This window comes from Garra rufa, unplaced genomic scaffold (assembly GCF_049309525.1).
Source record: "Garra rufa unplaced genomic scaffold, GarRuf1.0 hap1_unplaced_002, whole genome shotgun sequence".
Taxonomy (NCBI): Eukaryota; Metazoa; Chordata; class Actinopteri; order Cypriniformes; family Cyprinidae; genus Garra; species Garra rufa.
Window position 1 is genome coordinate 6,396,788 of NW_027394277.1, and position 23,932 is coordinate 6,420,719.

At 40.1% G+C, this 23,932-nt stretch overlaps 30 non-coding genes across 30 annotated transcripts; all 30 read right to left on the minus strand.

Annotated features, from left to right (window-relative positions):
* Nucleotides 1–34: 34 nt before the first annotated feature.
* Nucleotides 35–153, minus strand: LOC141307448 (5S ribosomal RNA). The gene has a single exon (XR_012346402.1). It is a non-coding gene; the product is annotated as a 5S ribosomal RNA (ribosomal RNA).
* Nucleotides 154–906: 753 nt separating this feature from the next.
* On the minus strand, nucleotides 907–1,025 carry LOC141305493 (5S ribosomal RNA). The gene has a single exon (XR_012344457.1). It is a non-coding gene; the product is annotated as a 5S ribosomal RNA (ribosomal RNA).
* A 753-nt stretch (nucleotides 1,026–1,778) lies between these two features.
* Nucleotides 1,779–1,897, minus strand: LOC141306473 (5S ribosomal RNA). The gene has a single exon (XR_012345432.1). It is a non-coding gene; the product is annotated as a 5S ribosomal RNA (ribosomal RNA).
* An 84-nt stretch (nucleotides 1,898–1,981) lies between these two features.
* LOC141306542 (5S ribosomal RNA) lies at nucleotides 1,982–2,100 on the minus strand. Its single transcript, XR_012345501.1, has one exon. It is a non-coding gene; the product is annotated as a 5S ribosomal RNA (ribosomal RNA).
* A 753-nt stretch (nucleotides 2,101–2,853) lies between these two features.
* On the minus strand, nucleotides 2,854–2,972 carry LOC141307392 (5S ribosomal RNA). The gene has a single exon (XR_012346346.1). It is a non-coding gene; the product is annotated as a 5S ribosomal RNA (ribosomal RNA).
* An 84-nt stretch (nucleotides 2,973–3,056) lies between these two features.
* On the minus strand, nucleotides 3,057–3,175 carry LOC141307031 (5S ribosomal RNA). The gene has a single exon (XR_012345986.1). It is a non-coding gene; the product is annotated as a 5S ribosomal RNA (ribosomal RNA).
* An 84-nt stretch (nucleotides 3,176–3,259) lies between these two features.
* On the minus strand, nucleotides 3,260–3,378 carry LOC141305673 (5S ribosomal RNA). The gene has a single exon (XR_012344636.1). It is a non-coding gene; the product is annotated as a 5S ribosomal RNA (ribosomal RNA).
* Nucleotides 3,379–4,800: 1,422 nt separating this feature from the next.
* On the minus strand, nucleotides 4,801–4,919 carry LOC141305675 (5S ribosomal RNA). Its single transcript, XR_012344639.1, has one exon. It is a non-coding gene; the product is annotated as a 5S ribosomal RNA (ribosomal RNA).
* Nucleotides 4,920–5,003: 84 nt separating this feature from the next.
* Nucleotides 5,004–5,122, minus strand: LOC141305463 (5S ribosomal RNA). Its single transcript, XR_012344428.1, has one exon. It is a non-coding gene; the product is annotated as a 5S ribosomal RNA (ribosomal RNA).
* An 84-nt stretch (nucleotides 5,123–5,206) lies between these two features.
* LOC141307032 (5S ribosomal RNA) lies at nucleotides 5,207–5,325 on the minus strand. The gene has a single exon (XR_012345987.1). It is a non-coding gene; the product is annotated as a 5S ribosomal RNA (ribosomal RNA).
* An 84-nt stretch (nucleotides 5,326–5,409) lies between these two features.
* Nucleotides 5,410–5,528, minus strand: LOC141307033 (5S ribosomal RNA). Its single transcript, XR_012345988.1, has one exon. It is a non-coding gene; the product is annotated as a 5S ribosomal RNA (ribosomal RNA).
* Nucleotides 5,529–6,281: 753 nt separating this feature from the next.
* Nucleotides 6,282–6,400, minus strand: LOC141307393 (5S ribosomal RNA). The gene has a single exon (XR_012346347.1). It is a non-coding gene; the product is annotated as a 5S ribosomal RNA (ribosomal RNA).
* An 84-nt stretch (nucleotides 6,401–6,484) lies between these two features.
* LOC141307034 (5S ribosomal RNA) lies at nucleotides 6,485–6,603 on the minus strand. Its single transcript, XR_012345989.1, has one exon. It is a non-coding gene; the product is annotated as a 5S ribosomal RNA (ribosomal RNA).
* Nucleotides 6,604–6,687: 84 nt separating this feature from the next.
* LOC141307476 (5S ribosomal RNA) lies at nucleotides 6,688–6,806 on the minus strand. Its single transcript, XR_012346428.1, has one exon. It is a non-coding gene; the product is annotated as a 5S ribosomal RNA (ribosomal RNA).
* Nucleotides 6,807–8,228: 1,422 nt separating this feature from the next.
* On the minus strand, nucleotides 8,229–8,347 carry LOC141305676 (5S ribosomal RNA). The gene has a single exon (XR_012344640.1). It is a non-coding gene; the product is annotated as a 5S ribosomal RNA (ribosomal RNA).
* A 7,250-nt stretch (nucleotides 8,348–15,597) lies between these two features.
* On the minus strand, nucleotides 15,598–15,716 carry LOC141307608 (5S ribosomal RNA). Its single transcript, XR_012346560.1, has one exon. It is a non-coding gene; the product is annotated as a 5S ribosomal RNA (ribosomal RNA).
* An 84-nt stretch (nucleotides 15,717–15,800) lies between these two features.
* On the minus strand, nucleotides 15,801–15,919 carry LOC141305677 (5S ribosomal RNA). Its single transcript, XR_012344641.1, has one exon. It is a non-coding gene; the product is annotated as a 5S ribosomal RNA (ribosomal RNA).
* A 753-nt stretch (nucleotides 15,920–16,672) lies between these two features.
* On the minus strand, nucleotides 16,673–16,791 carry LOC141307513 (5S ribosomal RNA). Its single transcript, XR_012346466.1, has one exon. It is a non-coding gene; the product is annotated as a 5S ribosomal RNA (ribosomal RNA).
* An 84-nt stretch (nucleotides 16,792–16,875) lies between these two features.
* Nucleotides 16,876–16,994, minus strand: LOC141307035 (5S ribosomal RNA). Its single transcript, XR_012345990.1, has one exon. It is a non-coding gene; the product is annotated as a 5S ribosomal RNA (ribosomal RNA).
* Nucleotides 16,995–17,078: 84 nt separating this feature from the next.
* Nucleotides 17,079–17,197, minus strand: LOC141307036 (5S ribosomal RNA). The gene has a single exon (XR_012345992.1). It is a non-coding gene; the product is annotated as a 5S ribosomal RNA (ribosomal RNA).
* A 753-nt stretch (nucleotides 17,198–17,950) lies between these two features.
* On the minus strand, nucleotides 17,951–18,069 carry LOC141307396 (5S ribosomal RNA). Its single transcript, XR_012346349.1, has one exon. It is a non-coding gene; the product is annotated as a 5S ribosomal RNA (ribosomal RNA).
* Nucleotides 18,070–18,153: 84 nt separating this feature from the next.
* LOC141307037 (5S ribosomal RNA) lies at nucleotides 18,154–18,272 on the minus strand. The gene has a single exon (XR_012345993.1). It is a non-coding gene; the product is annotated as a 5S ribosomal RNA (ribosomal RNA).
* An 84-nt stretch (nucleotides 18,273–18,356) lies between these two features.
* LOC141305678 (5S ribosomal RNA) lies at nucleotides 18,357–18,475 on the minus strand. Its single transcript, XR_012344642.1, has one exon. It is a non-coding gene; the product is annotated as a 5S ribosomal RNA (ribosomal RNA).
* Nucleotides 18,476–20,566: 2,091 nt separating this feature from the next.
* Nucleotides 20,567–20,685, minus strand: LOC141306781 (5S ribosomal RNA). Its single transcript, XR_012345739.1, has one exon. It is a non-coding gene; the product is annotated as a 5S ribosomal RNA (ribosomal RNA).
* Nucleotides 20,686–21,438: 753 nt separating this feature from the next.
* On the minus strand, nucleotides 21,439–21,557 carry LOC141305679 (5S ribosomal RNA). The gene has a single exon (XR_012344643.1). It is a non-coding gene; the product is annotated as a 5S ribosomal RNA (ribosomal RNA).
* Nucleotides 21,558–21,641: 84 nt separating this feature from the next.
* On the minus strand, nucleotides 21,642–21,760 carry LOC141307005 (5S ribosomal RNA). The gene has a single exon (XR_012345961.1). It is a non-coding gene; the product is annotated as a 5S ribosomal RNA (ribosomal RNA).
* Nucleotides 21,761–22,513: 753 nt separating this feature from the next.
* On the minus strand, nucleotides 22,514–22,632 carry LOC141307397 (5S ribosomal RNA). Its single transcript, XR_012346350.1, has one exon. It is a non-coding gene; the product is annotated as a 5S ribosomal RNA (ribosomal RNA).
* Nucleotides 22,633–23,385: 753 nt separating this feature from the next.
* On the minus strand, nucleotides 23,386–23,504 carry LOC141305681 (5S ribosomal RNA). Its single transcript, XR_012344644.1, has one exon. It is a non-coding gene; the product is annotated as a 5S ribosomal RNA (ribosomal RNA).
* Nucleotides 23,505–23,588: 84 nt separating this feature from the next.
* On the minus strand, nucleotides 23,589–23,707 carry LOC141306580 (5S ribosomal RNA). Its single transcript, XR_012345538.1, has one exon. It is a non-coding gene; the product is annotated as a 5S ribosomal RNA (ribosomal RNA).
* Nucleotides 23,708–23,791: 84 nt separating this feature from the next.
* On the minus strand, nucleotides 23,792–23,910 carry LOC141307039 (5S ribosomal RNA). Its single transcript, XR_012345995.1, has one exon. It is a non-coding gene; the product is annotated as a 5S ribosomal RNA (ribosomal RNA).
* Nucleotides 23,911–23,932: the final 22 nt, after the last annotated feature.

Here is a 23,932-nt window from a genome sequence, read left to right on the forward strand (position 1 = left end):
CAGCATATTATATAAATAGTGAAGAAAAGGCAAAAGCTTACAGCACCTGGTATTCCCAGGCGGTCTCCCATCCAAGTACTAAGCAGGCCCGACGCTGCTTAGCTTCCGAGATCAGACGAGATCGGGCGCTCTCAGCGCGGTATGGCGGTAAGCGAGGGTTGCTCCAAAAAGTGGGCCATTTAAAGATCAGCCTCCGTAAAAGCCAGCATATTATATAAATAGTGAAGAAAAGGCAAAAGCTTACAGCACCTGGTATTCCCAGGCGGTCTCCTATCCAAGTGTAACAATCGGCCTTATCGGCCGAGTTACAAGACTAAAATGGGGTCAGATTTAACTGTGAGAGATGACTAGTGGTTAAAAGAATGAGACATAAAAGAAGATTGGTTTAAATAGATTTGGTTTATTTACAAGGTTCACATAAAAGACTTTAAAACAACACGATAAAACGAGGTAAACGCTGTTAAAAGAATACAGTTCATTTGTCCATACCCTAAAAACAGTCCAAGAATCCCAGTGTGTTGATAAGTCCAATGTGAGTGTCCACCGGTGTATATACAATCCACAGAAAGTGTAATCCAAAGTTTGCAGGTGGTGAATGGAAAGGTGAGCTCTAAAATTACCAACTCCTCAATCCAACAGTTTGGTGACTGTCCTTTGTTTGTCATGCTGCTCTCTTATACAGTTGTACTTCCTGCTTTCTGTCATGTGTCTAGTCACATGGCAGGCCAACCATCCATTTTTTAAAGACACACACTCACTTAAAATGTTAAGAGTAATAAAATGGCCTAAAAAACATGTAAAACACTTAAAACTCTATAATACATTTAAATGATTGTAATAAATAGAGCGGTAAAACACGTCTTTCTAAAAGCCAGCATATTATATAAATAGTGAAGAAAAGGCAAAAGCTTACAGCACCTGGTATTCCCAGGCGGTCTCCCATCCAAGTACTAAGCAGGCCCAACGCTGCTTAGCTTCCGAGATCAGACGAGATCGGGCGCTCTCAGCGCGGTATGGCCGTAAGCGAGGGCTGCTCCAAAAAGTGGGCTATTTAAAGATCAGCCTCCGTAAAAGCCAGCATATTATATAAATAGTGAAGAAAAGGCAAAAGCTTACAGCACCTGGTATTCCCAGGCGGTCTCCCATCCAAGTGTAACAATCGGCCTTATCGGCCGAGTTACAAGACTAAAATGGGGTCAGATTTAACTGTGAGAGATGACTAGTGGTTAAAAGAATGAGACATAAAAGAAGATTGGTTTAAATAGATTTGGTTTATTTACAAGGTTCACATAAAAGACTTTAAAACAACACGATAAAATGAGGTAAACGCTGTTAAAAGAATACAGTTCATTTGTCCATACCCTAAAAACAGTCCAAGAATCCCAGTGTGTTGATAAGTCCAATGTGAGTGTCCACCGGTGTATATACAATCCACAGAAAGTGTAATCCAAAGTTTGCAGGTGGTGAATGGAAAGGTGAGCTCTAAAATTAGCAACTCCTCAATCCAACAGTTTGGTGACTGTCCTTTGTTTGTCATGCTGCTCTCTTATACAGTTGTACTTCCTGCTTCCTGTCATGTGTCTAGTCACATGGCAGGCCAACCATCCATTTTTTAAAGACACACACTCACTTAAAATGTTAAGAGTAATAAAATGGCCTAAAAAACATGTAAAACACTTAAAACTCTATAATACATTTAAATGATTGTAATAAATAGAGCGGTAAAACACGTCTTTCTAAAAGCCAGCATATTATATAAATAGTGAAGAAAAGACAAAAGCTTACAGCACCTGGTATTCCCAGGGGGTCTCCCATCCAAGTACTAAGCAGGCCCGACGCTGCTTAGCTTCCGAGATCAGACGAGATCGGGCGCTCTCAGCGCGGTATGGCCGTAAGCCAGGGCTGCTCCAAAAAGTGGGCTATTTAAAGATCAGCCTCCGTAAAAGCCAGCATATTATATAAATAGTGAAGAAAAGACAAAAGCTTACAGCACCTGGTATTCCCAGGCGGTCTCCCATCCAAGTACTAAACAGGCCCGACGCTGTTTAGCTTCCGAGATCAGACGAGATCGGGCGCTCTCAGCGCGGTATGGCCGTAAGCGAGGGCTGCTCCAAAAAGTGGGCCATTTAAAGATCAGCCTCCGTAAAAGCCAGCATATTATATAAATAGTGAAGAAAAGGCAAAAGCTTACAGCACCTGGTATTCCCAGGCGGTCTCCCATCCAAGTGTAACAATCGGCCTTATCAGCCGAGTTACAAGACTTAAATGGGGTCAGATTTAACTGTGAGAGATGACTAGTGGTTAAAAGAATGAGACATAAAAGAAGATTGGTTTAAATAGATTTGGTTTATTTACAAGGTTCACATAAAAGACTTTAAAACAACACGATAAAACGAGGTAAACGCTGTTAAAAGAATACAGTTCATTTGTCCATACCCTAAAAACAGTCCAAGAATCCCAGTGTGTTGATAAGTCCAATGTGAGTGTCCACCGGTGTATATACAATCCACAGAAAGTGTAATCCAAAGTTTGTAGGTGGTGAATGGAAAGGTGAGCTCTAAAATTAGCAACTCCTCAATCCAACAGTTTGGTGACTGTCCTTTGTTTGTCATGCTGCTCTCTTATACAGTTGTACTTCCTGCTTTCTGTCATGTGTCTAGTCACATGGCAGGCCAACCATCCATTTTTTAAAGACACACACTCACTTAAAATGTTAAGAGTAATAAAATGGCCTAAAAAACATGTAAAACACTTAAAACTCTATAATACATTTAAATGATTGTAATAAATAGAGCGGTAAAACACGTCTTTCTAAAAGCCAGCATATTATATAAATAGTGAAGAAAAGGCAAAAGCTTACAGCACCTGGTATTCCCAGGCGGTCTCCCATCCAAGTACTAAGCAGGCCCGTCGCTGCTTAGCTTCCGAGATCAGACGAGATCGGGCGCTCTCAGCGCAGTATGGCCGTAAGCGAGAGCTGCTCCAAAAAGTGGGCTATTTAAAGATCAGCCTCCGTAAAAGCCAGCATATTATATAAATAGTGAAGAAAAGGCAAAAGCTTACAGCACCTGGTATTCCCAGGCGGTCTCCCATCCAAGTACTAAGCAGGCCCGACGCTGCTTAGCTTCCGAGATCAGACGAGATCGGGCGCTCTCAGCGCAGTATGGCCGTAAGCGAGGGCTGCTCCAAAAAGTGGGCCATTTAAAGATCAGCCTCCGTAAAAGCCAGCATATTATATAAATAGTGAAGAAAAGGCAAAAGCTTACAGCACCTGGTATTCCCAGGCGGTCTCCCATCCAAGTACTAAGCAGGCCCGACGCTGCTTAGCTTCCGAGATCAGACGAGATCGGGCGCTCTCAGCGCGGTATGGCCGTAAGCGAGGGCTGCTCCAAAAAGTGGGCTATTTAAAGATCAGCCTCCGTAAAAGCCAGCATATTATATAAATAGTGAAGAAAAGGCAAAAGCTTACAGCACCTGGTATTCCCAGGCGGTCTCCCATCCAAGTGTAACAATCGGCCTTATCGGCCGAGTTACAAGACTAAAATGGGGTCAGATTTAACTGTGAGAGATGACTAGTGGTTAAAAGAATGAGACATAAAAGAAGATTGGTTTAAATAGATTTGGTTTATTTACAAGGTTCACATAAAAGACTTTAAAACAACACGATAAAATGAGGTAAACGCTGTTAAAGGAATACAGTTCATTTGTCCATACCCTAAAAACAGTCCAAGAATCCCAGTGTGTTGATAAGTCCAATGTGAGTGTCCACCGGTGTATATACAATCCACAGAAAGTGTAATCCAAAGTTTGCAGGTGGTGAATGGAAAGGTGAGCTCTAAAATTAGCAACTCCTCAATCCAACAGTTTGGTGACTGTCCTTTGTTTGTCATGCTGCTCTCTTATACAGTTGTACTTCCTGCTTCCTGTCATGTGTCTAGTCACATGGCAGGCCAACCATCCATTTTTTAAAGACACACACTCACTTAAAATGTTAAGAGTAATAAAATGGCCTAAAAAACATGTAAAACACTTAAAACTCTATAATACATTTAAATGATTGTAATAAATAGAGCGGTAAAACACGTCTTTCTAAAAGCCAGCATATTATATAAATAGTGAAGAAAAGGCAAAAGCTTACAGCACCTGGTATTCCCAGGCGGTCTCCCATCCAAGTGTAACAATCGGCCTTATCGGCCGAGTTACAAGACTAAAATGGGGTCAGATTTAACTGTGAGAGATGACTAGTGGTTAAAAGAATGAGACATAAAAGAAGATTGGTTTAAATAGATTTGGTTTATTTACAAGGTTCACATAAAAGACTTTAAAACAACACGATAAAACGAGGTAAACGCTGTTAAAAGAATACAGTTTATTTGTCCATACCCTAAAAACAGTCCAAGAATCCCAGTGTGTTGATAAGTCCAATGTGAGTTTCCACCGGTGTATATACAATCCACAGAAAGTGTAATCCAAAGTTTGCAGGTGGTGAATGGAAAGGTGAGCTCTAAAATTAGCAACTCCTCAATCCAACAGTTTGGTGACTGTCCTTTGTTTGTCATGCTGCTCTCTTATACAGTTGTACTTCCTGCTTCCTATCATGTGTCTAGTCACATGGCAGGCCAACCATCCATTTTTTAAAGACACACACTCACTTAAAATGTTAAGAGTAATAAAATGGCCTAAAAAACATGTAAAACACTTAAAACTCTATAATACATTTAAATGATTGTAATAAATAGAGCGGTAAAACACGTCTTTCTAAAAGCCAGCATTTTAAATAAGTAGTGAAGAAAAGGCAAAAGCTTACAGCACCTGGTATTCCCAGGCGGTCTCCCATCCAAGTACTAAGCAGGCCCGACGCTGCTTAGCTTCCGAGATCAGACGAGATCGGGCGCTCTCAGCGCGGTATGGCCGTAAGCCAGGGCTGCTCCAAAAAGTGGGCTATTTAAAGATCAGCCTCCGTAAAAGCCAGCATATTATATAAATAGTGAAGAAAAGGCAAAAGCTTACAGCACCTGGTATTCCCAGGCGGTCTCCCATCCAAGTACTAAACAGGCCCGACGCTGCTTAGCTTCCGAGATCAGACGAGATCGGGCGCTCTCAGCGCGGTATGGCCGTAAGCGAGGGCTGCTCCAAAAAGTGGGCTATTTAAAGATCAGCCTCCGTAAAAGCCAGCATATTATATAAATAGTGAAGAAAAGGCAAAAGCTTACAGCACCTGGTATTCCCAGGCGGTCTCCCATCCAAGTACTAAGCAGGCCCGACGCTGCTTAGCTTCCGAGATCAGACGAGATCGGGCGCTCTCAGCGCAGTATGGCCGTAAGCGAGGGCTGCTCCAAAAAGTGGGCCATTTAAAGATCAGCCTCCGTAAAAGCCAGCATATTATATAAATAGTGAAGAAAAGGCAAAAGCTTACAGCACCTGGTATTCCCAGGCGGTCTCCCATCCAAGTACTAAGCAGGCCCGACGCTGCTTAGCTTCCGAGATCAGACGAGATCGGGCGCTCTCAGCGCAGTATGGCCGTAAGCGAGGGCTGCTCCAAAAAGTGGGCTATTTAAAGATCAGCCTCCGTAAAAGCCAGCATATTATATAAATAGTGAAGAAAAGGCAAAAGCTTACAGCACCTGGTATTCCCAGGCGGTCTCCCATCCAAGTGTAACAATCGGCCTTATCGGCCGAGTTACAAGACTAAAATGGGGTCAGATTTAACTGTGAGAGATGACTAGTGGTTAAAAGAATGAGACATAAAAGAAGATTGGTTTAAATAGATTTGGTTTATTTACAAGGTTCACATAAAAGACTTTAAAACAACACGATAAAACGAGGTAAACGCTGTTAAAAGAATACAATTAATTTGTCCATACCCTAAAAACAGTCCAAGAATCCCAGTGTGTTGATAAGTCCAATGTGAGTGTCCACCGGTGTATATACAATCCACAGAAAGTGTAATCCAAAGTTTGTAGGTGGTGAATGGAAAGGTGAGCTCTAAAATTAGCAACTCCTCAATCCAACAGTTTGGTGACTGTCCATTGTTTGTCATGCTGCTCTCTTATACAGTTGTACTTCCTGCTTTCTGTCATGTGTCTAGTCACATGGCAGGCCAACCATCCATTTTTTAAAGACACACACTCACTTAAAATGTTAAGAGTAATAAAATGGCCTAAAAAACATGTAAAACACTTAAAACTCTATAATACATTTAAATGATTGTAATAAATAGAGCGGTAAAACACGTCTTTCTAAAAGCCAGCATATTATATAAATAGTGAAGAAAAGGCAAAAGCTTACAGCACCTGGTATTCCCAGGCGGTCTCCCATCCAAGTACTAAGCAGGCCCGTCGCTGCTTAGCTTCCGAGATCAGACGAGATCGGGCGCTCTCAGCGCAGTATGGCCGTAAGCGAGGGCTGCTCCAAAAAGTGGGCTATTTAAAGATCAGCCTCCGTAAAAGCCAGCATATTATATAAATAGTGAAGAAAAGGCAAAAGCTTACAGCACCTGGTATTCCCAGGCGGTCTCCCATCCAAGTACTAAGCAGGCCCGACGCTGCTTAGCTTCCGAGATCAGACGAGATCGGGCGCTCTCAGCGCAGTATGGCCGTAAGCGAGGGCTGCTCCAAAAAGTGGGCCATTTAAAGATCAGCCTCCGTAAAAGCCAGCATATTATATAAATAGTGAAGAAAAGGCAAAAGCTTACAGCACCTGGTATTCCCAGGCGGTCTCCCATCCAAGTACTAAGCAGGCCCGACGCTGCTTAGCTTCCGAGATCAGACGAGATTGGGCGCTCTCAGCGCGGTATGGCCGTAAGCGAGGGCTGCTCCAAAAAGTGGGCTATTTAAAGATCAGCCTCCGTAAAAGCCAGCATATTATATAAATAGTGAAGAAAAGGCAAAAGCTTACAGCACCTGGTATTCCCAGGCGGTCTCCCATCCAAGTGTAACAATCGGCCTTATCGGCCGAGTTACAAGACTAAAATGGGGTCAGATTTAACTGTGAGAGATGACTAGTGGTTAAAAGAATGAGACATAAAAGAAGATTGGTTTAAATAGATTTGGTTTATTTACAAGGTTCACATAAAAGACTTTAAAACAACACGATAAAATGAGGTAAACGCTGTTAAAAGAATACAGTTCATTTGTCCATACCCTAAAAACAGTCCAAGAATCCCAGTGTGTTGATAAGTCCAATGTGAGTGTCCACCGGTGTATATACAATCCACAGAAAGTGTAATCCAAAGTTTGCAGGTGGTGAATGGAAAGGTGAGCTCTAAAATTAGCAACTCCTCAATCCAACAGTTTGGTGACTGTCCTTTGTTTGTCATGCTGCTCTCTTATACAGTTGTACTTCCTGCTTCCTGTCATGTGTCTAGTCACATGGCAGGCCAACCATCCATTTTTTAAAGACACACACTCACTTAAAATGTTAAGAGTAATAAAATGGCCTAAAAAACATGTAAAACACTTAAAACTCTATAATACATTTAAATGATTGTAATAAATAGAGCGGTAAAACACGTCTTTCTAAAAGCCAGCATATTATATAAATAGTGAAGAAAAGGCAAAAGCTTACAGCACCTGGTATTCCCAGGCGGTCTCCCATCCAAGTGTAACAATCGGCCTTATCGGCCGAGTTACAAGACTAAAATGGGGTCAGATTTAACTGTGAGAGATGACTAGTGGTTAAAAGAATGAGACATAAAAGAAGATTGGTTTAAATAGATTTGGTTTATTTACAAGGTTCACATAAAAGACTTTAAAACAACACGATAAAATGAGGTAAACGCTGTTAAAAGAATACAGTTCATTTGTCCATACCCTAAAAACAGTCCAAGAATCCCAGTGTGTTGATAAGTCCAATGTGAGTTTCCACCGGTGTATATACAATCCACAGAAAGTGTAATCCAAAGTTTGCAGGTGGTGAATGGAAAGGTGAGCTCTAAAATTAGCAACTCCTCAATCCAACAGTTTGGTGACTGTCCTTTGTTTGTCATGCTGCTCTCTTATACAGTTGTACTTCCTGCTTCCTGTCATGTGTCTAGTCACATGGCAGGCCAACCAGCCATTTTTTAAAGACACACACTCACTTAAAATGTTAAGAGTAATAAAATGGCCTAAAAAACATGTAAAACACTTAAAACTCTATAATACATTTAAATGATTGTAATAAATAGAGCGGTAAAACACGTCTTTCTAAAAGCCAGCATTTTAAATAAGTAGTGAAGAAAAGGCAAAAGCTTACAGCACCTGGTATTCCCAGGCGGTCTCCCATCCAAGTACTAAGCAGGCCCGACGCTGCTTAGCTTCCGAGATCAGACGAGATCGGGCGCTCTCAGCGCGGTATGGCCGTAAGCCAGGGCTGCTCCAAAAAGTGGGCTATTTAAAGATCAGCCTCCGTAAAAGCCAGCATATTATATAAATAGTGAAGAAAAGGCAAAAGCTTACAGCACCTGGTATTCCCAGGCGGTCTCCCATCCAAGTGTAACAATCGGCCTTATCGGCCGAGTTACAAGACTAAAATGGGGTCAGATTTAACTGTGAGAGATGACTAGTGGTTAAAAGAATGAGACATAAAAGAAGATTGGTTTAAATAGATTTGGTTTATTTACAAGGTTCACATAAAAGACTTTAAAACAACACGATAAAATGAGGTAAACGCTGTTAAAAGAATACAGTTCATTTGTCCATACCCTAAAAACAGTCCAAGAATCCCAGTGTGTTGATAAGTCCAATGTGAGTGTCCACCGGTGTATATACAATCCACAGAAAGTGTAATCCAAAGTTTGCAGGTGGTGAATGGAAAGGTGAGCTCTAAAATTAGCAACTCCTCAATCCAACAGTTTGGTGACTGTCCTTTGTTTGTCATGCTGCTCTCTTATACAGTTGTACTTCCTGCTTCCTGTCATGTGTCTAGTCACATGGCAGGCCAACCATCCATTTTTTAAAGACACACACTCACTTAAAATGTTAAGAGTAATAAAATGGCCTAAAAAACATGTAAAACACTTAAAACTCTATAATACATTTAAATGATTGTAATAAATAGAGCGGTAAAACACGTCTTTCTAAAAGCCAGCATATTATATAAATAGTGAAGAAAAGGCAAAAGCTTACAGCACCTGGTATTCCCAGGCGGTCTCCCATCCAAGTGTAACAATCGGCCTTATCGGCCGAGTTACAAGACTAAAATGGGGTCAGAAAACATAAAGCCTGGGAGAATATTACACATTCAAAAGTTCTCAAGAGGGATAAAAAAAAAAACAGTTTTTACATAGATTTGAAGTTTAAAATAACATAAACACCATTATCAGCACACCATAAAACCATTTTTGTCAATGTTAAAACACTATCGAATGCAATTTAAATTTCATAAACCCAGACAAGAAAAGATTAAAAACAAACCCCAACAACATCCAACTTCAAAAATACAGTATAAAATTATCAACCAAAATCATCAGGCATTTTCCAGTTTAGGTCTTCAAAGATCTTACACACAGAATCTGTAAAAACATGATAGTAAACATTGAGCTGATCCATATTCTTAAAATAGCTATGCAAATATTTTAAATAATTTTCCACTTTTCGCTTAAATACCACATCAATGTCCATGACAATGTTTTCTCTTTTCGCCAGCACTCTCCTCTCCCATATAGCACTCTTTATAAGCATGACAAGTAAATTCAAAACTTTGACATTCTCACATTTCTTGTATTCCCCCAGCATTACTAATCTGTACCAGTCCGCTTCATTATCACATTGTCCTTCTTTCAATCGTTCAAACAGTCTCTTGCACTTTGCATTAAAATTGTCCAGTTTTTTGCAATATAAAAACATGTGAAGAAATCCTTCATTTTGTTCTTTACAAACTTTACAGGTGGGACTTTGTTCCATTCCGATCTTGTGCAATAAAGAATCTGAAAAAATGGCTTTGTGTCTTATTAAAAATTCCAAGTTGCTCAATTTTGTCTCAATAAGCTTCCCCCTCATATTACTCCATATGTTCCCTTCTTTCAAATTCTTATGTTTCTGCATCCAGTAGTCATTCACATTAGGTTTCTTAAAAACTGTATCTCTAAAAACACCATAAAACATTTTAACAGTACATTCCTTAAGAACACATATTTTCTCACCAATCATTGCATACACTTCTTTCTCTTGTTTCCCCAATTCCATGGTTTTAAATTTCTCAATCCAGTTTTGTGGTATGGCATTTTTTATTATTTTGTACTTCTTTGTAATCTCTTGTCTGGTATATTCCTCCTTAGCATCTTCCATAGTGTCAATAATATACTGAACTGGTAAGAATCCCTCCTTGAATTCATACAAAATATCTCTGACCCTTGTAATTCCCACCTCCCACCATTTCTTAAAAAACAACTCTTTCTCATCATTCATAATGTTCTTATTTAAAAACAATGGTTGATTTAAAATATCCTCTCTTCCTTTTGGATTGTATTGCACATGTTTTAAAAAAACTCCCCAGGCACTTAACAATTCTTTATAAAACTCAGGCAATTCTTCCCACATCCAGTTTTTCGTTTTCATCCATAATATACTTTCTCCCAAATTCAGATTCCCACATTTGTTTAAAAAATACCTCATAGTTTTCTTCCAAGTAGTTTCAAATGTTTCATCTAGAAAGTTCTTCACCATCTTAACCCTCATACATTTCTTCCTTTGTGCAATATCAATAAGTCCCAAACCACCCTTCTCGACATCCCCTATAAGTGTATCATACGAGATTCTCGGTGGCTTCTTCTCCCATAAAAACTCTATGAAACATTTCTTCAATCTTTTTTCAACCCACAGTGGCATACTTGCAACATATAAAACATACCACAACTGTGAGACCATTAAAACATTAAGTAATAAAACTTTCCCTTTCAGACATAGTGTTCTCAGTTTCCACAGATTCAGTCTTCTTTCAATATTCCCTACTCTTCCTTCCCACATGATATCATTTAATCTCTTGTCATCCTCTCCCATTAAAATTCCTAAAATCCTAATTTCTTTAACCTCATTAAAAACAAAAACATCAGTTAAAACTGGGAGTCCCCCAAACCTCATATAAACAGTTTTGTCTTCGTTTACCTTCCCCCCTGATTTTCTGCAAAATTTTTGGACTACTTCCATTGCCGCTTTTACACTCCCCAGATCCTCCACTATTAAAGTTGTGTCGTCAGCATATTGAAAAATTGTATTCTCTTTATTCTCTTCTTCAATTTTAATGCCTTTCACCTTCTTCTCTCTTCCTATTGCTAGTCCTAGGGGCTCTGCCACCAAAGTATATAAAAGCGCCGAAAGAGGACATCCTTGTCTTACTGATCTCGTAAGTTTAAAACTCTTAGTTAAAAAACCGTTACACTTAATTCTTGTTACCACTCCTTTATATAAAATCTTGATCCATTTAATAAAATTCTTCCCAAAACCAAAACTCTTTAAAACCTCAAATAAAAACTGATGCTCTACCCTATCAAAAGCTTTCTCAAAGTCAAGACTTATAACATATCCCTGCAAATTTTCCTTTTTCATGTAGCTTATTATGTCCTTAATACTTAAAGTAGTGTCCGCTATATCTCTTCCTCTTACTCCATATGCCTGGTTGGTCTTTATAATCTTTGGCATCACCTCTTTCAGTCTGTTTGCTAAAATTTTAGATACAATTTTAAGATCTGTGTTTAACATAGTCAAAGGTCTATAGTTCTTTAAATCTGTCTTGTCTCCTTTCTTCTTGTATATCACTTTCATTAATCCCATACTCATCCTTAGATTCAATCGTCCTGTCATAAAAACCTCATCATACACCTCTTTTAAAATCCTAGTTAAAACCTCCTTAAAAACCAAATAAAATTCACTCCCCAAACCATCAATCCCTGGACTCTTTTTCTTATTAAGCTGTTTTATAGCTATTTCTATTTCTTCTTCACTTATCTTTTCATCGCACATATCTTTGTCTTCCTTTTCCACTTTTGTTTCAATCACCTTAAGCAATTCTTTGCTATCTTCTTCCACTCCTTCTGATGTAAACAATTTCTCGTAGTATTTCTTCATTTGTTCTAATATATCTGCATTATTTTTAACTCCTTTTCCATTTTCATCCTTCACCTCTTTTATCATTCCACTTCTCCATTTCCTTTTCTCCAAGTCAAAGAAAAACTTTGTACATTTTTCCCCTTCTACTAGGAATTGAGCTCTACTCCTTAATCTTGCAGCTTCATATCTTTTCTCCTCCATTTGTTTAAGTTTGTCTTCCAGTTCTCTTATCTTTGTCATGTCCTTATCATCCCGCTCTAATTCTTTCCCTAAATTCTCTCTTATGTCATATTCTGTGCACCTTTTACATTTCTCTATTAATTTACATACACAAATGGTGTGTTGCTTTATTAAAAACTTTACATTCTCCCACCATAATCTTTTATCTTCCACATACATTGCATTTAGCTTTTCGTTTTCAATAATATCTTTAACCTCTTGAACATAGCTTTCCCTTTTTAAAATTTCAGTATTTAAGACCCACACGCCTGGACCTCTTTTAATTGAACTCCAATCCATCTGCATAAACATTGGCTTGTGATCACTTAAACTCGTCTCCCCATAGTTCACATTATCTATAAAACCTTCTAAAATCCTTGAGCACAAGATAAAATCTATTCTAGTTTGACACATAAAATTCCCCACCATTTGTCTTCTTGAATATTGTCTCTTTTTCTCATTCCTCTCTCTCCATACATCCACTAAATTAAAATCTTCCATCAATGATTTCAATTCCTTTCTCCCAGTATCCGTTTTAAAAACCATTCCATCCGCCATATCAATTTTGCTTAAAACAGTATTAAAATCCCCCATTACTATAACATTTTTGTATTTCATTAAAAACGTCCTTAAAAACTTTAAAAAAACCTTCTTTTCTTTCTCTTCATTAGGCGCATGCACATTTATCACAGTTACTTTGCTATTTTCCCATTCCATTTCTACCCCTAAACATTTCCCAGCATCATCCTTGTAAATTACATCGCACACAACGTCCGTATTCTTTCTTATTAAAAATGCCACTCCTCTGCCTTGCCTCTTGTCCTCATTGTTATACAAAATATCCCCATCCCATCTCTTCTTCAGTTCATTTATATGCATATCTTTCCAGTTTGTTTCTTGTAAAATAATAATATCCACATTTTTAAACATTTCTTTCACTCTTTCAAATTTGTTAAAATCCAAGAGTCCTCTGGCATTAAAAGTGACAAAACTAAAAACCATCAAAAATAAATAGATAAAAAAGCTTAAAAACCCCATCTCATTAGTTCATTTCACTTGAGTCTTTTAATAGTTCATATCTATTCTTCCATGATTCTTTATTGGTAGGTCTTTTTCTAATTCCATCCAAATTTGGCTTTACCTTAAGTTGACGTCGTCTTTTACATAAAATCGATGTTCCTTCTGCTTTTCTTTCTCCTTCACTGTTTGAATCCACTTCTTCTTCCAAAGTGTTACTCAGTCCAACAAATAAATCCACATGTTCCAATGATCCTTCACCCTGTCCCATTTGCTCTGATATTCCTTCAATCTCTATATTCCGGTTGTAATTTAACTGCTCCTCGTTTACTCGTTCCTCCACTGTGCTCTCTGTAGTCCCATCAGTAATGCCGTTTCTCTCTGCTTCCACCATCAGTTGTAAAGGATCTTCACTTGGTTTCTCTGTCACTGTCTGCTCTTCATCTCTTTTATTACTTATAACCCGCTCCTCTCTCAGATATGTCGTACCATCCTCGTCTCTCTCTGTCGTGCTGTCTCGTTCATGCACCCGCCCGTTCTCAAGAGTCTCGTCCTGCTCAAACCAGCACTCGCATTTGTTTATCACTTTTTTGCAATCCGGGCATCTGACCGCCATACAATCCCTTGCGAAATGTCCTCTCTCCTCGCATTTAAAGCACTTGAAATCGGGGCAGTCTTTCATGACATGGTCAGGGCACATGCACAGTCGACAGGTTTTAACCTGATGGCTGTGCATCACCCGAAAATATTGCAACCCCTCAGCCGTATCTAGCCTAGTGCTATATGGGAGAGAGGCAACCGCTTTGGGGAAACGAGATTTCACAAACCTCGTACCATCTTCGATGGTTGTGCCCGGATACACGCGTCTCTTAATGTCTGATATTGGGGTAACTCCCCACCCTTCCAATTTATCTAAAATATCACGATCGTCGATGTAAACAGGCAGGTGCATGAACGAGACAACATAGTCTCTATTTTGCAGTCTTTTAACCTCACAAATAGTTTCCTTTATCTGTAATCCATCCACCAACAAATCAACATCTTCCACGTTTTCTAAAGTCACCTCATACTCCTTGTTTTGTTTAGGTCTTACCGCCAGAATGTTCCCTTTGCCAATCTTTTTCGTCACTGCTTTTATTATATCCTCCGCTCTTGCATTCACGTTTGAAATGTCCACGCTCACAGTAGCTTCTTTCAAGTAATCCTTCTTTGTCTTGTTATTCCTTTGTTCAATATCCATTTTATTCTCATCTCGTTGCCTTATTTCAGTTCCATTTTCATTCACCATTCGTGTTCCTCGAGCCGTTTCCATGTCCGCTGCCGTGTGTCCGTCCGCCATTCCTCAAACAAACAAACGAAAAAACGTGCACTAAACAACAAAAAAACTATTCCCCCCAAACAGCATATGCTGTTGGGAGGAATAAGCTACAAAAATAAACAAAAAAACTTTACAAATTAAACTTATAACGCCAAAAACAAATCAAAATGAAACACAAAATGGAGGAGAGCCTTTCTCTCCCAACTGCTGCCAACCACTTCCTGTTGCTCTCTAGCGCTCTCAGGTGGCGGTATGGCCGTAAGCGAGGGCTGCTCCAAAAAGTGGGCTATTTAAAGATCAGCCTCCGTAAAAGCCAGCATATTATATAAATAGTGAAGAAAAGGCAAAAGCTTACAGCACCTGGTATTCCCAGGCGGTCTCCCATCCAAGTGTAACAATCGGCCTTATCAGCCGAGTTACAAGACTAAAATGGGGTCAGATTTAACTGTGAGAGATGACTAGTGGTTAAAAGAATGAGACATAAAAGAAGATTGGTTTAAATAGATTTGGTTTATTTACAAGGTTCACATAAAAGACTTTAAAACAACACGATAAAACGAGGTAAACGCTGTTAAAAGAATACAGTTCATTTGTCCATACCCTAAAAACAGTCCAAGAATCCCAGTGTGTTGATAAGTCCAATGTGAGTGTCCACCGGTGTATATACAATCCACAGAAAGTGTAATCCAAAGTTTGCAGGTGGTGAATGGAAAGGTGAGCTCTAAAATTAGCAACTCCTCAATCCAACAGTTTGGTGACTGTCCTTTGTTTGTCATGCTGCTCTCTTATACAGTTGTACTTCCTGCTTCCTGTCATGTGTCTAGTCACATGGCAGGCCAACCATCCATTTTTTAAAGACACACACTCACTTAAAATGTTAAGAGTAATAAAAGGGCCTAAAAAACATGTAAAACACTTAAAACTCTATAATACATTTAAATGATTGTAATAAATAGAGCGGTAAAACACGTCTTTCTAAAAGCCAGCATATTATATAAATAGTGAAGAAAAGGCAAAAGCTTACAGCACCTGGTATTCCCAGGCGGTCTCCCACCCAAGTAATAAGCAGGCCCGACGCTGCTTAGCTTCCGAGATCAGACGAGATCGGGCGCTCTCAGCACGGTATGGCCGTAAGCGAGGGCTGCTCCAAAAAGTGGGCTATTTAAAGATCAGCCTCCGTAAAAGCCAGCATATTATATAAATAGTGAAGAAAAGGCAAAAGCTTACAGCACCTGGTATTCCCAGGCGGTCTCCCATCCAAGTACTAAGCAGGCCCGACGCTGCTTAGCTTCCGAGATCAGACGAGATCGGGCGCTCTCAGCGCGGTATGGCCGTAAGCGAGGGCTGCTCCAAAAAGTGGGCCATTTAAAGATCAGCCTCCGTAAAAGCCAGCATATTATATAAATAGTGAAGAAAAGGCAAAAGCTTACAGCACCTGGTATTCCCAGGCGGTCTCCCATCCAAGTGTAACAATCGGCCTTATCAGCCGAGTTACAAGACTAAAATGGGGTCAGATTTAACTGTGAGAGATGACTAGTGGTTAAAAGAATGAGACATAAAAGAAGATTGGTTTAAATAGATTTGGTTTATTTACAAGGTTCACATAAAAGACTTTAAAACAACACGATAAAACGAGGTAAACGCTGTTAAAAGAATACAGTTCATTTGTCCATACCCTAAAAACAGTCCAAGAATCCCAGTGTGTTGATAAGTCCAATGTGAGTGTCCACCGGTGTATATACAATCCACAGAAAGTGTAATCCAAAGTTTGTAGGTGGTGAATGGAAAGGTGAGCTCTAAAATTAGCAACTCCTCAATCCAACAGTTTGGTGACTGTCCTTTGTTTGTCATGCTGCTCTCTTATACAGTTGTACTTCCTGCTTTCTGTCATGTGTCTAGTCACATGGCAGGCCAACCATCCATTTTTTAAAGACACACACTCACTTAAAATGTTAAGAGTAATAAAATGGCCTAAAAAACATGTAAAACACTTAAAACTCTATAATACATTTAAATGATTGTAATAAATAGAGCGGTAAAACACGTCTTTCTAAAAGCCAGCATATTATATAAATAGTGAAGAAAAGGCAAAAGCTTACAGCACCTGGTATTCCCAGGCGGTCTCCCATCCAAGTACTAAGCAGGCCCGTCGCTGCTTAGCTTCCGAGATCAGACGAGATCGGGCGCTCTCAGCGCAGTATGGCCGCAAGCGAGTGCTGCTCCAAAAAGTGGGCTATTTAAAGATCAGCCTCCGTAAAAGCCAGCATATTATATAAATAGTGAAGAAAAGGCAAAAGCTTACAGCACCTGGTATTCCCAGGCGGTCTCCCATCCAAGTACTAAGCAGGCCCGACGCTGCTTAGCTTCCGAGATCAGACGAGATCGGGCGCTCTCAGCGCAGTATGGCCGTAAGCGAGGGCTGCTCCAAAAAGTGGGCCATTTAAAGATCAGCCTCCGTAAAAGCCAGCATATTATATAAATAGTGAAGAAAAGGCAAAAGCTTACAGCACCTGGTATTCCCAGGCGGTCTCCCATCCAAGTACTAAGCAGGCCCGACGCTGCTTAGCTTCCGAGATCAGACGAGATCGGGCGCTCTCAGCGCAGTATGGCCGTAAGCGAGGGCTGCTCCAAAAAGTGGGCTATTTAAAGATCAGCCTCCGTAAAAGCCAGCATATTATATAAATAGTGAAGAAAAGGCAAAAGCTTACAGCACCTGGTATTCCCAGGCGGTCTCCCATCCAAGTGTAACAATCGGCCTTATCGGCCGAGTTACAAGACTAAAATGGGGTCAGATTTAACTGTGAGAGATGACTAGTGGTTAAAAGAATGAGACATAAAAGAAGATTGGTTTAAATAGATTTGGTTTATTTACAAGGTTCACATAAAAGACTTTAAAACAACACGATAAAACGAGGTAAACGCTGTTAAAAGAATACAGTTCATTTGTCCATACCCTAAAAACAGTCCAAGAATCCCAGTGTGTTGATAAGTCCAATGTGAGTGTCCACCGGTGTATATACAATCCACAGAAAGTGTAATCCAAAGTTTGTAGGTGGTGAATGGAAAGGTGAGCTCTAAAATTAGCAACTCCTCAATCCAACAGTTTGGTGACTGTCCTTTGTTTGTCATGCTGCTCTCTTATACAGTTGTACTTCCTGCTTTCTGTCATGTGTCTAGTCACATGGCAGGCCAACCATCCATTTTTTAAAGACACACACTCACTTAAAATGTTAAGAGTAATAAAATGGCCTAAAAAACATGTAAAACACTTAAAACTCTATAATACATTTAAATGATTGTAATAAATAGAGCGGTAAAACACGTCTTTCTAAAAGCCAGCATATTATATAAATAGTGAAGAAAAGGCAAAAGCTTACAGCACCTGGTATTCCCAGGCGGTCTCCCATCCAAGTACTAAGCAGGCCCGTCGCTGCTTAGCTTCCGAGATCAGACGAGATCGGGCGCTCTCAGCGCAGTATGGCCGTAAGCGAGGGCTGCTCCAAAAAGTGGGCTATTTAAAGATCAGCCTCCGTAAAAGCCAGCATATTATATAAATAGTGAAGAAAAGGCAAAAGCTTACAGCACCTGGTATTCCCAGGCGGTCTCCCATCCAAGTACTAAGCAGGCCCGACGCTGCTTAGCTTCCGAGATCAGACGAGATCGGGCGCTCTCAGCGCAGTATGGCCGTAAGCGAGGGCTGCTCCAAAAAGTGGGCCATTTAAAGATCAGCCTCCGTAAAAGCCAGCATATTATATAAATAGTGAAGAAAAGGCAAAAGCTTACAGCACCTGGTATTCCCAGGCGGTCTCCCATCCAAGTACTAAGCAGGCCCGACGCTGCTTAGCTTCCGAGATCAGACGAGATCGGGCGCTCTCAGCGCGGTATGGCCGTAAGCGAGGGCTGCTCCAAAAAGTGGGCTATTTAAAGATCAGCCTCCGTAAAAGCCAGCATATTATATAAATAGTGAAGAAAAGGCAAAAGCTTACAGCACCTGGTATTCCCAGGCGGTCTCCCATCCAAGTGTAACAATCGGCCTTATCGGCCGAGTTACAAGACTAAAATGGGGTCAGATTTAACTGTGAGAGATGACTAGTGGTTAAAAGAATGAGACATAAAAGAAGATTGGTTCAAATAGATTTGGTTTATTTACAAGGTTCACATAAAAGACTTTAAAACAACACGATAAAATGAGGTAAACGCTGTTAAAAGAATACAGTTCATTTGTCCATACCCTAAAAACAGTCCAAGAATCCCAGTGTGTTGATAAGTCCAATGTGAGTGTCCACCGGTGTATATACAATCCACAGAAAGTGTAATCCAAAGTTTGCAGGTGGTGAATGGAAAGGTGAGCTCTAAAATTAGCAACTCCTCAATCCAACAGTTTGGTGACTGTCCTTTGTTTGTCATGCTGCTCTCTTATACAGTTGTACTTCCTGCTTCCTGTCATGTGTCTAGTCACATGGCAGGCCAACCATCCATTTTTTAAAGACACACACTCACTTAAAATGTTAAGAGTAATAAAATGGCCTAAAAAACATGTAAAACACTTAAAACTCTATAATACATTTAAATGATTGTAATAAATAGAGCGGTAAAACACGTCTTTCTAAAAGCCAGCATATTATATAAATAGTGAAGAAAAGGCAAAAGCTTACAGCACCTGGTATTCCCAGGCGGTCTCCCATCCAAGTGTAACAATCGGCCTTATCGGCCGAGTTACAAATCTAAAATGGGGTCAGATTTAACTGTGAGAGATGACTAGTGGTTAAAAGAATGAGACATAAAAGAAGATTGGTTTAAATAGATTTGGTTTATTTACAAGGTTCACATAAAAGACTTTAAAACAACACGATAAAATGAGGTAAACGCTGTTAAAAGAATACAGTTCATTTGTCCATACCCTAAAAACAGTCCAAGAATCCCAGTGTGTTGATAAGTCCAATGTGAGTTTCCACCGGTGTATATACAATCCACAGAAAGTGTAATCCAAAGTTTGCAGGTGGTGAATGGAAAGGTGAGCTCTAAAATTAGCAACTCCTCAATCCAACAGTTTGGTGACTGTCCTTTGTTTGTCATGCTGCTCTCTTATACAGTTGTACTTCCTGCTTCCTGTCATGTGTCTAGTCACATGGCAGGCCAACCATCCATTTTTTAAAGACACACACTCACTTAAAATGTTAAGAGTAATAAAATGGCCTAAAAAACATGTAAAACACTTAAAACTCTATAATACATTTAAATGATTGTAATAAATAGAGCGGTAAAACACGTCTTTCTAAAAGCCAGCATATTATATAAATAGTGAAGAAAAGGCAAAAGCTTACAGCACCTGGTATTCCCAGGCGGTCTCCCATCCAAGTGTAACAATCGGCCTTATCGGCCGAGTTACAAGACTAAAATGGGGTCAGATTTAACTGTGAGAGATGACTAGTGGTTAAAAGAATGAGACATAAAAGAAGATTGGTTTAAATAGATTTGGTTTATTTACAAGGTTCACATAAAAGACTTTAAAACAACACGATAAAATGAGGTAAACGCTGTTAAAAGAATACAGTTTATTTGTCCATACCCTAAAAACAGTCCAAGAATCCCAGTGTGTTGATAAGTCCAATGTGAGTTTCCACCGGTGTATATACAATCCACAGAAAGTGTAATCCAAAGTTTGCAGGTGGTGAATGGAAAGGTGAGCTCTAAAATTAGCAACTCCTCAATCCAACAGTTTGGTGACTGTCCTTTGTTTGTCATGCTGCTCTCTTATACAGTTGTACTTCCTGCTTCCTATCATGTGTCTAGTCACATGGCAGGCCAACCATCCATTTTTTAAAGACACACACTCACTTAAAATGTTAAGAGTAATAAAATGGCCTAAAAAACATGTAAAACACTTAAAACTCTATAATACATTTAAATGATTGTAATAAATAGAGCGGTAAAACACGTCTTTCTAAAAGCCAGCATTTTAAATAAGTAGTGAAGAAAAGGCAAAAGCTTACAGCACCTGGTATTCCCAGGCGGTCTCCCATCCAAGTACTAAGCAGGCCCGACGCTGCTTAGCTTCCGAGATCAGACGAGATCGGGCACTCTCAGCGCGGTATGGCCGTAAGCCAGGGCTGCTCCAAAAAGTGGGCTATTTAAAGATCAGCCTCCGTAAAAGCCAGCATATTATATAAATAGTGAAGAAAAGGCAAAAGCTTACAGCACCTGGTATTCCCAGGCGGTCTCCCATCCAAGTGTAACAATCGGCCTTATCGGCCGAGTTACAAGACTAAAATGGGGTCAGATTTAACTGTGAGAGATGACTAGTGGTTAAAAGAATGAGACATAAAAGAAGATTGGTTTAAATAGATTTGGTTTATTTACAAGGTTCACATAAAAGACTTTAAAACAACACGATAAAATGAGGTAAACGCTGTTAAAAGAATACAGTTCATTTGTCCATACCCTAAAAACAGTCCAAGAATCCCAGTGTGTTGATAAGTCCAATGTGAGTGTCCACCGGTGTATATACAATCCACAGAAAGTGTAATCCAAAGTTTGCAGGTGGTGAATGGAAAGGTGAGCTCTAAAATTAGCAACTCCTCAATCCAACAGTTTGGTGACTGTCCTTTGTTTGTCATGCTGCTCTCTTATACAGTTGTACTTCCTGCTTCCTGTCATGTGTCTAGTCACATGGCAGGCCAACCATCCATTTTTTAAAGACACACACTCACTTAAAATGTTAAGAGTAATAAAATGGCCTAAAAAACATGTAAAACACTTAAAACTCTATAATACATTTAAATGATTGTAATAAATAGAGCGGTAAAACACGTCTTTCTAAAAGCCAGCATATTATATAAATAGTGAAGAAAAGACAAAAGCTTACAGCACCTGGTATTCCCAGGCGGTCTCCCATCCAAGTACTAAGCAGGCCCGACGCTGCTTAGCTTCCGAGATCAGACGAGATCGGGCGCTCTCAGCGCGGTATGGCCGTAAGCCAGGGCTGCTCCAAAAAGTGGGCTATTTAAAGATCAGCCTCCGTAAAAGCCAGCATATTATATAAATAGTGAAGAAAAGACAAAAGCTTACAGCACCTGGTATTCCCAGGCGGTCTCCCATCCAAGTACTAAACAGGTCCGACGCTGTTTAGCTTCCGAGATCAGACGAGATCGGGCGCTCTCAGCGCGGTATGGCCGTAAGCGAGGGCTGCTCCAAAAAGTGGGCCATTTAAAGATCAGCCTCCGTAAAAGCCAGCATATTATATAAATAGTGAAGAAAAGGCAAAAGCTTACAGCACCTGGTATTCCCAGGCGGTCTCCCATCCAAGTGTAACAATCGGCCTTATCAGCCGAGTTACAAGACTTAAATGGGGTCAGATTTAACTGTGAGAGATGACTAGTGGTTAAAAGAATGAGACATAAAAGAAGATTGGTTTAAATAGATTTGGTTTATTTACAAGGTTCACATAAAAGACTTTAAAACAACACGATAAAACGAGGTAAACGCTGTTAAAAGAATACAGTTCATTTGTCCATACCCTAAAAACAGTCCAAGAATCCCAGTGTGTTGATAAGTCCAATGTGAGTGTCCACCGGTGTATATACAATCCACAGAAAGTGTAATCCAAAGTTTGTAGGTGGTGAATGGAAAGGTGAGCTCTAAAATTAGCAACTCCTCAATCCAACAGTTTGGTGACTGTCCTTTGTTTGTCATGCTGCTCTCTTATACAGTTGTACTTCCTGCTTTCTGTCATGTGTCTAGTCACATGGCAGGCCAACCATCCATTTTTTAAAGACACAAACTCACTTAAAATGTTAAGAGTAATAAAATGGCCTAAAAAACATGTAAAACACTTAAAACTCTATAATACATTTAAATGATTGTAATAAATAGAGCGGTAAAACACGTCTTTCTAAAAGCCAGCATATTATATAAATAGTGAAGAAAAGGCAAAAGCTTACAGCACCTGGTATTCCCAGGCGGTCTCCCATCCAAGTACTAAGCAGGCCCGTCGCTGCTTAGCTTCCGAGATCAGACGAGATCGGGCGCTCTCAGCGCAGTATGGCCGTAAGCGAGGGCTGCTCCAAAAAGTGGGCTATTTAAAGATCAGCCTCCGTAAAATCCAGCATATTATATAAATAGTGAAGAAAAGGCAAAAGCTTACAGCACCTGGTATTCCCAGGCGGTCTCCCATCCAAGTGTAACAATCGGCCTTATCGGCCGAGTTACAAGACTAAAATGGGGTCAGATTTAACTGTGAGAGATGACTAGTGGTTAAAAGAATGAGACATAAAAGAAGATTGGTTTAAATAGATTTGGTTTATTTACAAGGTTCACATAAAAGACTTTAAAACAACACGATAAAATGAGGTAAACGCTGTTAAAAGAATACAGTTCATTTGTCCATACCCTAAAAACAGTCCAAGAATCCCAGTGTGTTGATAAGTCCAATGTGAGTGTCCACCGGTGTATATACAATCCACAGAAAGTGTAATCCAAAGTTTGCAGGTGGTGAATGGAAAGGTGAGCTCTAAAATTAGCAACTCCTCAATCCAACAGTTTGGTGACTGTCCTTTGTTTGTCATGCTGCTCTCTTATACAGTTGTACTTCCTGCTTCCTGTCATGTGTCTAGTCACATGGCAGGCCAACCATCCATTTTTTAAAGACACACACTCACTTAAAATGTTAAGAGTAATAAAATGGCCTAAAAAACATGTAAAACACTTAAAACTCTATAATACATTTAAATGATTGTAATAAATAGAGCGGTAAAACACGTCTTTCTAAAAGCCAGCATATTATATAAATAGTGAAGAAAAGACAAAAGCTTACAGCACCTGGTATTCCCAGGCGGTCTCCCATCCAAGTACTAAGCAGGCCCGACGCTGCTTAGCTTCCGAGATCAGACGAGATCGGGCGCTCTCAGCGCGGTATGGCCGTAAGCCAGGGCTGCTCCAAAAAGTGGGCTATTTAAAGATCAGCCTCCGTAAAAGCCAGCATATTATATAAATAGTGAAGAAAAGACAAAAGCTTACAGCACCTGGTATTCCCAGGCGGTCTCCCATCCAAGTACTAAACAGGCCCGACGCTGTTTAGCTTCCGAGATCAGACGAGATCGGGCGCTCTCAGCGCGGTATGGCTGTAAGCGAGGGCTGCTCCAAAAAGTGGGCCATTTAAAGATCAGCCTCCGTAAAAGCCAGCATATTATATAAATAGTGAAGAAAAGGCAAAAGCTTACAGCACCTGGTATTCCCAGGCGGTCTCCCATCCAAGTACTAAGCAGGCCCGACGCTGCTTAGCTTCCGAGATCAGACGAGATCGGGCGCTCTCAGCGCAGTATGGCCGTAAGCGAGGGCTGCTCCAAAAAGTGGG